Source organism: Convolutriloba macropyga, chromosome 2 (assembly GCF_964194025.1).
Source record: "Convolutriloba macropyga chromosome 2, txConMacr16.3, whole genome shotgun sequence".
NCBI classification, from domain to species: Eukaryota; Metazoa; Xenacoelomorpha; order Acoela; family Convolutidae; genus Convolutriloba; species Convolutriloba macropyga.
The window spans coordinates 14,279,195-14,292,352 of NC_134469.1; the positions used below are offsets into that span (position 1 = coordinate 14,279,195).

The following is a 13,158-nucleotide window of genomic DNA, read 5'->3' on the forward strand; positions in this document are numbered from 1 at the left end:
TCAAGGTTTTGAACGTTACTCTTTTTACCTTTTCTCGCAGAGTGCAATTTGTTCAAACAGTGCATCGTTGCCGAAGAATAAAAAAACGGTGCATCAATACTTTTCTTGCGTTTTCATATTGACACTTAGCTGAAGGGCTCTTTCCAAGAGCTTGTAGCATCTAGAGATAAATGCTGGATGTGAATTGTGGCAATCGTATGCTAGTGACTTTGTGATTGGAAGATTTTGAATAAAAGACTTTGCATCGAATGAAGATAATGAAAACGCACTCGATGAGCAATAATTTAATCGAATACCTTCAAAAGTCAGAAATATAAAATTATGATCAGAGCAACTTGACTCTTTGATAACAAAATCCCAATCATCTGGATGGGAGCAAAATACAAGGTCTAAAATGTTTCCAGCTCTATGAGTGGATTGGTCAATTATTTGCGTAAAAAATAACTGCTCGGTTATGAATTCCAGGAGAGTCTGCTCGTCCGAGTGTGCCGATGACATACATTCCCACTGTACGTTCGGGTAATTAAAATCTCCTAAAATTAGCCACTTTATCGAATCTGAGCTTTTCAATTGTAATTTGTTTTCTACTTCACTCATGATAGCGCGAATTCTGAGTTCTGCGACAATTGGTTTGACATAAAACTGTGAGCCACGTGGGGGAAGGTAGAAGAGAACAACACAAAGGGTTAGGCTCGCGCACGTAAACAACACGACGCAATCATTTTCGGATTTTGAGGAATATTTGATTTCGATATCTTTCAATAAATTGTTGTGAAATGCAATGAGGATTCCTCCGTGATGACCATGGGTCCGATCTGATCGCACAATTACAGAGTACGGATTGCCAATAAAAACAGCACTATCGTTAACCGATTCTTCAAGCCAAGTTTCAGTGAGACAAGCAATTGCAGGAGATAGCATAGACATATAGCTACAAAATGATAGCCGTTTCTCAATGGATAGGATACTCTGCACATTCATGAGAAGTACGGAAGTAGAGGGCGAGCACTGAAAATGTAGTCATTTCTCTTCGCAAACTCGGCCCCATCTTATTCTGTACGTATTTCCAGGATTTTGACTCTCCAATTGTCGCTTTTCAATTCGCAGGTTATATTGTTGCACGCGTTCCGCTCGAGTTAAATCCGGCGACACATAAATACTCGAGAAATTGGGACATTTACGTAGATTGCCAGATTTTCGTAGAAACTCTTTCCTTTTCATCTGCTCCCTAAATTTGAGTAACAGCAACTGATGCCCGGTTGACTCTTGGGGTTTTCCTATTCTTTTCAGTTCCACGTCATGTGCTTCGATTTTGACATCCAGCGTTTTAGCTAGCTCTTGGACAAGAGACGCGTCTGTTTTTAAATCTGGCGGTTTGGTTCCTTTCACTACGAGGTTCATTTTTTTTGCATCCTTGCGTGACCGTTCCTGCTGAACCTCAGCGAATAATGTAGCTCGAGTTTGCTGTTCATTTCTAATTGAATTTGTAACAGCTGAGGAGTATGTCTTTTGATTGTCACTTATAATGCTGGCAGCGCAAAATCCGCAAAGAAACGTTGGAGAACAATCGAAGCTCGAGGGAACAAATACTTTTGTTTGAACGGGGCAGTTGTCTCTTATACAGGGCATAAGTTTCTCAATCAAATCAGTATCTTGCTTTTTAGTTCGTCTCGACATCTTGCAGAGTTACTCGAAGCTATGTAAAGAAAAAAATAGCAAATCAGTCAAACAGATGCGGAGAAACCTCACGCCAAATGTTTAACTGAATACAGGGACTAACTTATGAATGGTGAATGTGCGTCCTTTGAATTATGTCAACAAAGCAATTGGAAAGAACTCTCAGTCCAAATGTTTTTAAATGGTGTATTGTGAAGGCAGTCACTGACGCACTGCTTTTCCAAAATAGTGATAAACTGCAGCAATTATCGCAAAAGAATACCTTCCGCCGGAATCTGAAATCCCCTATAACTGGGGCTACCCAAAGAATGTCCGGCCTCTATTGATCCAGTTAATAAAGTTCAGTAAGTGATTTCAGATTTCATTTTTTGAGTGAGGTAAGTCACGCATTTGACCTATTTAATAAGTTTATCACAACAATTAGGCTGCAACAATTTGACCTATTTAATAAGTTTATCACAACAATTATACCTTTCACAATTTATATTATTATCAAAGACTTTTTATTTGGTCTAAATTATTTTCAAAGATGTTTTGATCAAATTTCAAAAATCATTTGTTAAGATATTTTTTAAAAAAAATTTCTGCTTCATAAATCTTATGTTGATCAGAAAATAAAAGAAACTAACATTATTTACGTTTAAGATAGTAAATAAAATGATGCGCTCTTCCAGAATTTCTCACAATTTTAAAAATCTTCTTCAAATTTTTTCATTAAAGCTGATAAAAAACAAAAAATCTTCCGAAGAAATGAGCAGACTTAGTTTTGATCAGATTTTGGTGTCTGTATTAAAATTTGGTGTAAATGTGTTGCAAGTCATATGCTACCGACCAAATTTGTAATTTCTCTAATTCCATGCAAATGTCATATAAGATTTCAAACTAACCAAACTCTAATCAATTTCTTTTTGTAATCCTAACATGGAAATAAACATTCACGATTCTCCTTTATGAAGTCGAATTGCCATATATGACCCCAAAACAACGTGAAAGATTGTGTAGATGAATCATTAATCATCATTAAGATGATACGCAAAAACTATGCCCTACTAAGCAAAGAGTGTACGATCCCGATATGATTAAAAATTCTTGCGATGAGGCCCACTAATGAACTCGTGAGTGAACCAGTTGAAGTACGCAATTATATATATATATATATATATATATATATATATATATATATATATATATGAAAAGATATATATATATATATATATATATATATATATATATATATATATATATACATATATATATATATATATATATATATATATATATGTGTGTGTGTGTGTGTGTGTCTGTGTTTGTGTTTGTGTGCGTGTGATTTTGAACGTGTGTGTCAGTGGTTTACCAGCTTTTTCATGTTGTAACGTGAGAATGAGAAAATCAGAAGTTAATGACACTGGTTGTTAGCACAAATCACCCAGTGACAATATACAACATGTTAAATACCTACAAAAATTAGTATTGTTGAATTTTTCAGATTCACCGATGAGGATAACAATTTCTAACTGGGATGATATTTAGTGTTACCAAGTAATATTACCAAACTCCAAATATAAGATTAGCTCTTTTTCTTTGCACTGTGGGACGTGGCATCCCCTGATTCTGGTACAAAATTTACATTGGACCTGCTTAAATAAACTGAAACATGCAAAAATCAGTGACAGTTTTTGTGATTCTAAACAAATTAGAAGGAATGAATTCCATATAATGGCATTGAAATTTTTTGGAATTTTATTAAAATAAGTTGCAGTAACAGCTCGAAACAGATTCATACCTCTCACAATTTATATTATTATCACTGACATCTTTTTTGGCCACAAAATGAGCTCACTTTTTTGCACTGTGGGACGTTGCATCCCCTGATTCTGATACAAAACCATATATCAGTTCTGTTTAAAAAAACTGAAACATGCAAAACTCAGTGACAGTGTTTGTCACTGTAAACAAATCAGAGGGAATTAATTGCCTATAATGGCATTAAGTTTTTTTGGTTGTTTATTATCGTAAATTCCAGTAAAAGCTCGACACTGATTCATACCTTTCACAATTTATATTATTATCAAAGACTTTTTAGTTGGTCTAAATTATTTTCAAAGATGTTTTGATCAAATTTCAAAAATCATTTGTTCAGATATTTTTTAAAAAAAAATTTCTGCTTCATAAATCTTATGTTGATCAGAAAATAAAAGAAACTAACATTATTTACGTTTAAGATAGTAAATAAAATGATGCGCTCTTCCAGAATTTCTCACAATTTTAAAAATCTTCTTCAAATTTTTTCAGGATAGTTAAAGTTAACAAGATATAACAGTTCAAAGCGAGCTTTCTGAAAAATTTTCCTAACAAAATAAAAAGCTGTGTTACTTAAGCAATCTTTCGACTGAGACCAATGTGGGGCAAAATTTTGACTTTTATTTTGAGATCTACTTAGGATGGCTCTGCAACGGTAAAGATCCTTTAATGCTTTTCATTTAAAAAATATAATTATGAAATGATCATACTTACCCAATCAAATTCAGTATAAGACGAAAACTTTGTTGCTCAAAAAAATAACTGTAAATTTTTGAACTCGATAATTATACAAAATGCACATTTTTCTCAATATCTGTAGAATTCCTCTCAACAATTGGTCTAAATCGCAAATTTTTGGAGCGTTTGGTGGGCTTGCAGTGCGCGAAACAAAATCAGGGAGAGGTTTGATAACATAATGGACTCTTAGAATCAAAGTTTTTTTGGTTTTTAATTTGATGCTGCCATTTTTCAAAAATATTTGCTTTTTTTCTTTTAATGTTAATTACTGACAATATTTTTCATTCACGGCTCCGCTAATGACAGCTCCAAGTTAGGTAAAGTTAAGGTCGAATGTAGATACAGTTTGTTTTCAGAGAACCGAAAGGTCTTTATGGCTTTGAGGAAGAGTTTTAGCAAAATTTAACTGAATTCTTGTCTTACTCCTTCAATTTTTATTTTTTGGCAGTCTGATTTTTGAGTTTGACATTTCAAAGATCTATTTTTGGTCCTCAAGAGGTGCAAGTGAACCTTTTCTATTCATTCGGTTGTTACCTAATGTCTCTTATGTTATTGATTGTATTTGTTTTAAGCTAATTTCTGTGATTTTTTGAAATTGTCAATTTTTTAATATTATTGTAGTCAACATTTTGCTTATTCTCAGTAAGTACAGGTCAACTTTTCCTACTTATAGAATAAAAACTAACTGAGTGGCCTATTGTTTTAACAGACTGTTTTCTTGCTTTTGGAACTACGAGTTTTTATACAAAATTTTATGATTATTGCGCATAAATGCCCATTTTTGCTGTTGTTTATGTTTTTTTGTAAATTGTCACATTATTTAACAATCTAACTGAAAAAAACTTTACAATATTTGAAACTGAACATAATTTTTGTTTTCATAACATTTGGTTTGAAGCTTTGCGGCACCGTTCTCTTGCAGAAATTGGTAGAGTTTTTTATTTTTGCCCTTTAATTTGTTATTAATTTTTGTTCTCATATGCCAAATATTGTGTAATTAAAGGTCTCAGTGGCCAAATATAGATAAATACTTGAACTGATATCGGTAAATAACGAATGGCTGTGTTGACTTTCAAATCAAATTTCAAAAAAAAGAGTTACCTAGTGTCAATATACACAACATGATAAACAAACAAAATTTATCAAATGTTTCTACAATAATTAGTGTTGTTGAATTTGTCAGAATGACTGTTGAGAACAATAATTTCTACGTGAGATGATTTCGAGTGTAACAAGGTAAATTTACCAAACTTCAAACTTAAGATTAGCTTATTTTATATGCACTGTGGGCCGTGGCATCCCTTGATTCTGATATAAAACTATTACAACTGAACATCAGATATATTTAAGTAAAATGAAACATGCATCACGCTGTGATAGTTTTCAATGTGATTGTAAACAAATCGGAAGGAATGAATTGCATATATTGGCATTGGATGGTTTGGATTTTTCGTAAAGTAAATTATATTCAATGCCAGAAACAGATACATACCTTTCACATTTTATTTTATTATCACTGAATTTTTGTTTGGTATAATTGTTCCGACCCCCACTTTAGTGGGGAGGGAGAAACTATATACTCAACTTGGTTTTTTTGTTCAGTCAATTTTGGCCGGCCGATATATTCATCGTAGAGAATTGTGAGTGGTATCATTAAACAGCCCGTCCGGCGTAGAATACGGAATTTAAAAGATTTTTTCGATTTTCGTGTTTTACAGGGAGTTATCGAGGTTTAAAGTTTTGTGAACATTCGTCTGTTTTTGTTCACATTTTCAGTAATTTTTGCTAAAATTTGGCACAATATCGCTAATATAATTCAAAATAAGTTAAAATTTTTAACGGCAGAGTGTTGTTTTACCGTTAGAGATAAAATACCGTTGCTGAATTCTTCGATTGAAGTTTTGCTTTGGCTAAAATTTTTGATAAAATTTTCAAAACTCAAACTTTTTTCATCAAAAATGGCACAAAATAAGATTCTTTGGTCCACTTTGATAAAGCTTGCCCCACTTAGTGACCTAGAAACCTTAACACAGAATCCCTAACCTCAAAAAGAGCGCTAGTTGATATTAGACGCCGTATGAAAGTCTTCTGGAATTAAAAGTTTGCGGTTTTTTGCAGATTTAACTCGATAGTTATACAAAATGCACATTTTTCTCAATATTTGAAGAATTCCTCTCAACAATTGGTCTAAATCGCAAATTTTTGGAGCGTTTGGTGGGCTTGCAGTGCGCGAAACAAAATCAGGGAGAGGTTTGATAACATAATGGACTCTTAGAATCAAAGTTTTTTTGGTTTTTAATTTGATGCTGCCATTTTTCAAAAATATTTGCTTTTTTTCTTTTAATGTTAATTACTGACAATATTTTTCATTCACGGCTCCGCTAATGACAGCTCCAAGTTAGGTAAAGTTAAGGTCGAATGTAGATACAGTTTGTTTTCAGAGAACCGAAAGGTCTTTATGGCTTTGAGGAAGAGTTTTAGCAAAATTTAACTGAATTCTTGTCTTACTCCTTCAATTTTTATTTTTTGGCAGTCTGATTTTTGAGTTTGACATTTCAAAGATCTTTTTTGGTCCTCAAGAGGTGCAAGTGAACCTTTTCTATTCATTCGGTTGTTACCTAATGTCTCTTATGTTATTGATTGTATTTGTTTTAAGCTAATTTCTGTGATTTTTTGAAATTGTCAATTTTTTATATTATTGTAGTCAACATTTTGCTTATTCTCAGTAAGTACAGGTCAACCTTTCCTACTTATAGAATAAAAACCAACTGTGTGGCCAATTGTTTTAACAGAGTGTTTTCTTGCTTTTGGTACTACGAGTTTTTTTACAAAATTTTTTGATTATTGCGCATAAATGCCCATTTTTGCTGTTGTTTATGTTTTTTTGTAAATTGTCACATTATTTAACAATCTAAATGAAAAAAACTTTACAATATTTGAAACTGAACATAATTTTTGTTTTCATAACATTTGGTTTGAAGCGCTGCGGCACCGTTCTCTTGCAGAAATTGAGTTTTTTAATTTTGCCCTTTATTTGTTATTAATTTTTGTTCTCATATGCCAAATATTGTGTAATTAAATACCTAGTGCCAATTTACACAACATGACAAACACACAAAATTTATCAAATGTTTCTACAAAAATTAGTGTTGTTGAATTTGTCAGAATGATTGTTGAGAACAATAATTTCTAGGTGAGATGATTTCGAGTGTAACAAGGTAAATTTACCAAACTTCAAACATAAGATTAGCTTTTTTTATATGCACTGTGGGCCGTGGCATCCCCTGATTCTGATATAAAACTATTACAACTGAACATCGGATTTATTTAAGTAAAATGAAACATGCATCACGCTGTGATAGTTTTCAATGTGATTGTAAACAAATCGGAAGGAATGAATTGCATACAATGGCAGTGGATGGTTTGGATTTTTCGTAAAGTAAATCATAATCAATGCCAGAAACAGATACATACCTTTCACATTTTATTTTATTATCACTGAATTTTTGCTTGGTATAATTGTTCCGACCCCCACTTTAGTGGGGAGGGAGGAACTATATACTCAACTTGGTTTTTTTTGTTCAGTCAATTTTGGCCGACCGATATATTCATCGTAGAGAATTGTGAGTGGTATCATTAAACAGCCCGTCCGGCGTAGAATACGGAATTTAAAAGATTTTTTCGATTTTCGTGTTTTACAGGGAGTTATCGAGGTTTAAAGTTTTGTGAACATTCGTCTGTTTTTGTTCACATTTTCAGTAATTTTTGCTAAAATTTGGCACAATATCGCTAATATAATTCAAAATAAGTTAAAATTTTTAACGGCAGAGTGTTGTTTTACCGTTAGAGATAAAATACCGTTGCTGAATTCTTCGATTGAAGTTTTGCTTTGGCCAAAAATTTTTGATAAAATTTTCAAAATTCAAACTTTTTTCATAAAAATTGGCACAAAATAAGGTTCTTTAGTCCACTTTGATAAAACTTGCCCAACTTAGTGACCTAAAAACCTTAATACAGACTCCCTAACCTCAAAAAGAGAGCTAGTTGATATTAGAAGCCGTATGAAAGCCGTACGATAATTATACAAAATGCTCATTTTTCTCAATATCTGAAGAATTCCTCTCAACAATTGGTCTAAATCGCAAATAACTGGAGCGTTTGGTGGGCTTGCAGTGCGCGAAACAAAATCAGGGAGAGGTTTGATAACATAATGGACTCTTAGAATCAAAGTTTTTTTGGTTTTTAATTTGATGCTGCCATTTTTCAAAAATATTTGCTTTTTTTCTTTTAATGTTAATTACTGACAATATTTTTCATTCACGACTCCGCTAATGACAGCTCCAAGTTAGGTAAAGTTAAGGTCGAATGTAGTTACAGTTTGTTTTCAGAGAACCGAAAGGTCTTTATGGCTTTGAGGAAGAGTTTTAGCAAAGTTTAACTGAATTCTTGTCTTACTCCTTCAATTTTTATTCTTTTGGCAGTCTGATTTTTGAGTTTGACATTTCAAAGATCTTTTTTGGTCCTCAAGAGGTGCAAGTGAACCTTTTCTATTCATTCGGTTGTTACCTAATGTCTCTTATGTTATTGATTGTATTTGTTTTAAGCTAATTTCTGTGATTTTTTGAGATTGTCAATTTTTTATATTATTGTAGTCAACATTTTGCTTATTCTCAGTAAGTACAGGTCAACTTTTCCTACTTATAGAATAAAAACTAACTGAGTGGCCTATTGTTTTAACAGACTGTTTTCTTGCTTTTGGAACTACGAGTTTTTATACAAAATTTTATGATTATTGCGCATAAATGCCCATTTTTGCTGTTGTTTATGTTTTTTTTGTAAATTGTCACATTATTTAACAATCTAAATGAAAAAAACTTTACAATATTTGAAACTGAACATAATTTTTGTTTTCATAACATTTGGTTTGAAGCGCTGCGGCACCGTTCTCTTGCAGAAATTGGTAGAGTTTTTTATTTTTGCCCTTTATTTGTTATTAATTTTTGTTCTCATATGCTAAATTTTGTGTAATTAAAGGTCTCAGTGGCCAAATATAGATAAATAATTGAACTGATATCGGTAAATAACGAATGGCTGTGTTGACTTTCAAATCAAATTTTTAAAAAAAGAGTTACCTAGTGTCAATATACACAACATGATAAACACACAAAATTTATCAAATGTTTCTACAATAATTAGTTTTGTTGAATTTGTCAGAACGACTGTTGAGGACAATGATTTCTAAGTGAAATGATTTCGAGTGTAACAAGGTAAATTTACCAAATTTCAAACATAAGATTAGCTTACTTTTTATGCACCGTGGGCCGTGGCATCCCGTGATTCTGATATAAAACTATTACAACTGAACATCGGATTTATTTAAGTAAAACGAAACATGCATCACGCAGTGATGGTTTTCAATGTGATTGTAAACAAATTGGAAGAATGAATTGCATATAATGGCAATGGATTGTTTTGATTTTTCGTAAAGTAAATTGTAATCAATGCCAGAAACAGATACATACCTCTCACATTTTATTTTGTTATCACTGAATTTTTGGTTTGTTATAATTGTTCCGACTCCCACTTTAGTGAGGAGGGAGGAACTATATATTCAACTTGGTTTTTTTGTTCAGTCAATTTTGGCCGACAGATATATTCGTCGTAGAGAATTGTGAGTGGTATCATTATACAGCCCGTCTGGCGTAGAATACGGAATTAAAAAGATTTTTTCGACTTTCGTGTTTTACAAGGAGTTATCGAGGTTTAAAGTTTTGTGAACATTCGTCTGTTTTTGTTGACATTTTCAGTAATTGTTGCTAAAATTTGGCACAATATCGCTAATATAATTCAAAATAAATTAAAATTTTTAACAGCAGAGTGTTGTTGTTACTGTTAGAGATAAAAAACCGTTGATGAATTCTTCGATTGAAGTTTTGTTTTGGCTAAAATTTTTGATAAAATTTTCAAAATTCAAAAAAAATTTTATTCAAAAATGGCACAAAATATGCTTCTTTGGTCCTCTTTGATAAAGCTTGCCCCACTTAGTGACCTAGAAACCTTAACACAGACTGCCTAACCTCAAAAAGAGCGCTAGTTGATTTTAGACGCCGTATGAAAGTCTTCTGGAATTAAAACTTCGGTTTTTTGCAGATTTAACTCGATAATTATACAAAATGCACATTTTTCTCAATATTTGAAGAATTCCTCTCAACAATTGGTCTAATTCGCAAATAACTGGAACGTTTGGTGGGCTTGCAGGGCGCGAGACAAAATCAGGGAGAGGTTTGATAACATAATGGACTCTTAGAATCAAAGACTTTTTGGTTTTTATTTTGATGCTGCCTTTTTTCAAAAAACTTTGCTTTTGTTCTTTTAATGTTAATTACTGACAATATTTTTCATTCAGGGCTGCGTTAATGACAGCTCCCAATAACGTAAAGTTGAGGCTGAATGTAGATACAGTTTTTTTTTAGGGAACCGAAGGTTTTCAAAGGCTTTGAGAAAGAGTTCTATTAAAATTAATTGAATTCTTGTCTTATGCCTTCAATTTTTATTTTTTTGGCAGTCTGACTTTTGAGTTCGACATTTCGAAGATCTATTTTTGGTCCTCAAGAGGTGCAAGTGAACCTTTTCTATTCATTCGGTTGTTACCTAATTTCTCTTATGTTATTGATTGTATTTGTTTTAAGGAAATTTCTGTGATTTTTTGAAATTGTCAATTTTTTATATTATTGTAGTCAACGTTTTGCTTATTCTCAGTAAGTACAGGTCAAACTTTCCTACTTATAGAATAAAAACTAACTGAGTGGCCGATTGTGTTAACAGAAGGTTTTCTTGTTTTTGGTACTAGGAGTTTTTATACAAAATTTTCTGATTTTTGCGCAAAAATGCCCATTTTTGCTGTTGTTTTTGTTTTTTTTTGTAAATTGTCACATTATTTAGCAATCTAACTTAAAAAAGCTTTCCAACATTTGAAACTGAACATAATTTTTGTTTTCATAACATATGGTTTGAAGCGCTGCGACACCGTTCTCTTGCAGAAATCGGTAGAATTTTTTATTTTTGCCCTTCATTTCTTATTAATTTTTTTTGTCATACGCCAAATATTGTGTAATTAAAGGTCTCAGTGGCCAACTATAGATAAAAAATTGAACTGATATCGGTAAGTATTGAATGGTTGAATTGACTTTCGAATCAAATTTCTAAAAAAAAAAGAGTTATGGTATTCTTCAACTTATCCCTTTTTGTTCTGGTTTGCGTTTTTTTGTATTTTACAATGTTGTATCATTTTCGCAAATTAGCCTCATTTTTTAGAGCTCTTTTCAATGTTTTGTTGAATCAAACAATAATTTTTCTGTTGTTTAAACTTTTTAAATGATGTCTTCATGGCTTAGACAAGTTTTGTGTAGCTTAGATACTTTTCAGTTTTTGTGGTTATTATTGTTGTCATTTTGTGATAGTCGATTTACAAAATTATGTTATGATGACCAAAGGAGACGCAAATGAAGATGTTATATTCTCGCGATTAATTTCTTACAAATAAGTCTTTATGATAACATCTTAATGGCTTCAAAACTGTGGTTTCGTAATGTTGTTTTTGAAACTTATTAGCTCAGTTTGTATTTGATGTTTTTATAGCCTTATCATTTTGTCTCATTAAAAACAGTCGCAATTAGTTTTCGGAGTAATTGCAGAAAAACTGTCTACTCTTTTAGTCGAAAGCTTTTGTTGGCTATGATTTGAAAATAATTGCTTTTAATAAAAAAGAGATAGATTTTTGAGATCTGCCAATTTTATTTCTTTTAAATTGTAGCTAAGCTTCTCTATATACAATTCACATCATTTATCTTTTGAAATGCAATTTGCTTTTCATAACGGTTTTCTTTTCCTCAAATGGTCTTTCTTCTTGGAACAACCAGTTTTCACAAAACCAGTTTTCGTGATTTTTAAAAATTTGCCCCTTTTTTGTAGGTTTTGTTTTTTTTTCACACTATCACAATAATGAGCGTCTTTTGACTTACAAATGTTGTATCCTGCAAAAAATGCAAACAAAGGTTTTTTATTTTTAGTGATCACCTTAATATTTAATTGATTGGGGGACATCGTTTTAGTGTATAATTTTTCATGCAAATTTTGGCTTTTTTTTTCGATCTTTTTGTAGTCGTTTGACATATCCTGAATAATGAATGCCTCTGTCGATCTCTATTGGGGTATAAAATACTCTCTCAATGATTTCATTTGATGCGTTATGTTTCTAATCAGTTCGAATTTAATACTTTTTAAAAAAGCAATGTTTCAATAAACTTTTGCCGCTTTTGCTGATTTCTAGTGGATTTGTTGCCAAGTCGCATTGTGGAAAAGTCCCATATTTTGTTCCAAAAAGTACCTGTTAACCTTATTACTATAAATTTTATCTGATGCCCTTTTGATTTGGTTATAAGTGGTTTTCCAAAAATGGACAAGGAGTTTTGGTCGTAATTGATATTTGTAACTATTTGATTTTTATTGTCATCTTTTTTGGTAGTCATATTATGGTAGCCACAGGTCTCATAGACCCTCTAGAGTAGATTGTTTTATTCTTTTAGTAAATTGTTGAACGATATGTTGACATGTTAAATTTTATCTCTTCCTCATTTGGTAGACAATTAAGTGAAAAATGTAGATGAGCGGTGTCGGAACTTATTGTGCGAACGCACATTACCGAGCCTCATTGCTTACTTTCAGATGTCTTGATTAAATTTTAAAAACCATTTGTTCAGATATTTTCAATAAAACAGTTTTCTCCTTCAAAGGTTGATCAGATACAAATAGAAATTAACATTATTTCGGTTTTAGAACTTCTCATAATTTCAAACATCTTCTTCAAGTTTTCTCCGGAGAGTTAAAGTTAACAATATATAACAGGTCATAGCGGACTTTGTGAAAATTTTTCTAACAAGATTA

General features: G+C 32.0%; 1 protein-coding gene across 2 annotated transcripts in view; it reads right to left on the reverse strand.

Moving 5' to 3' along the window:
• Positions 1-2,102, reverse strand: part of LOC142356767 (uncharacterized) — a 173,954-nt gene extending 171,852 nt beyond the window's left edge. For both annotated transcript variants that reach the window (XM_075408567.1, XM_075408574.1), the window contains exon 1: positions 2,073-2,102. The gene's annotated coding sequence lies outside the window, so the exon portion shown is untranslated. The remainder of the gene's footprint in view (positions 1-2,072) is intronic.
• Between the last annotated feature and the right edge of the window lie 11,056 nt (positions 2,103-13,158).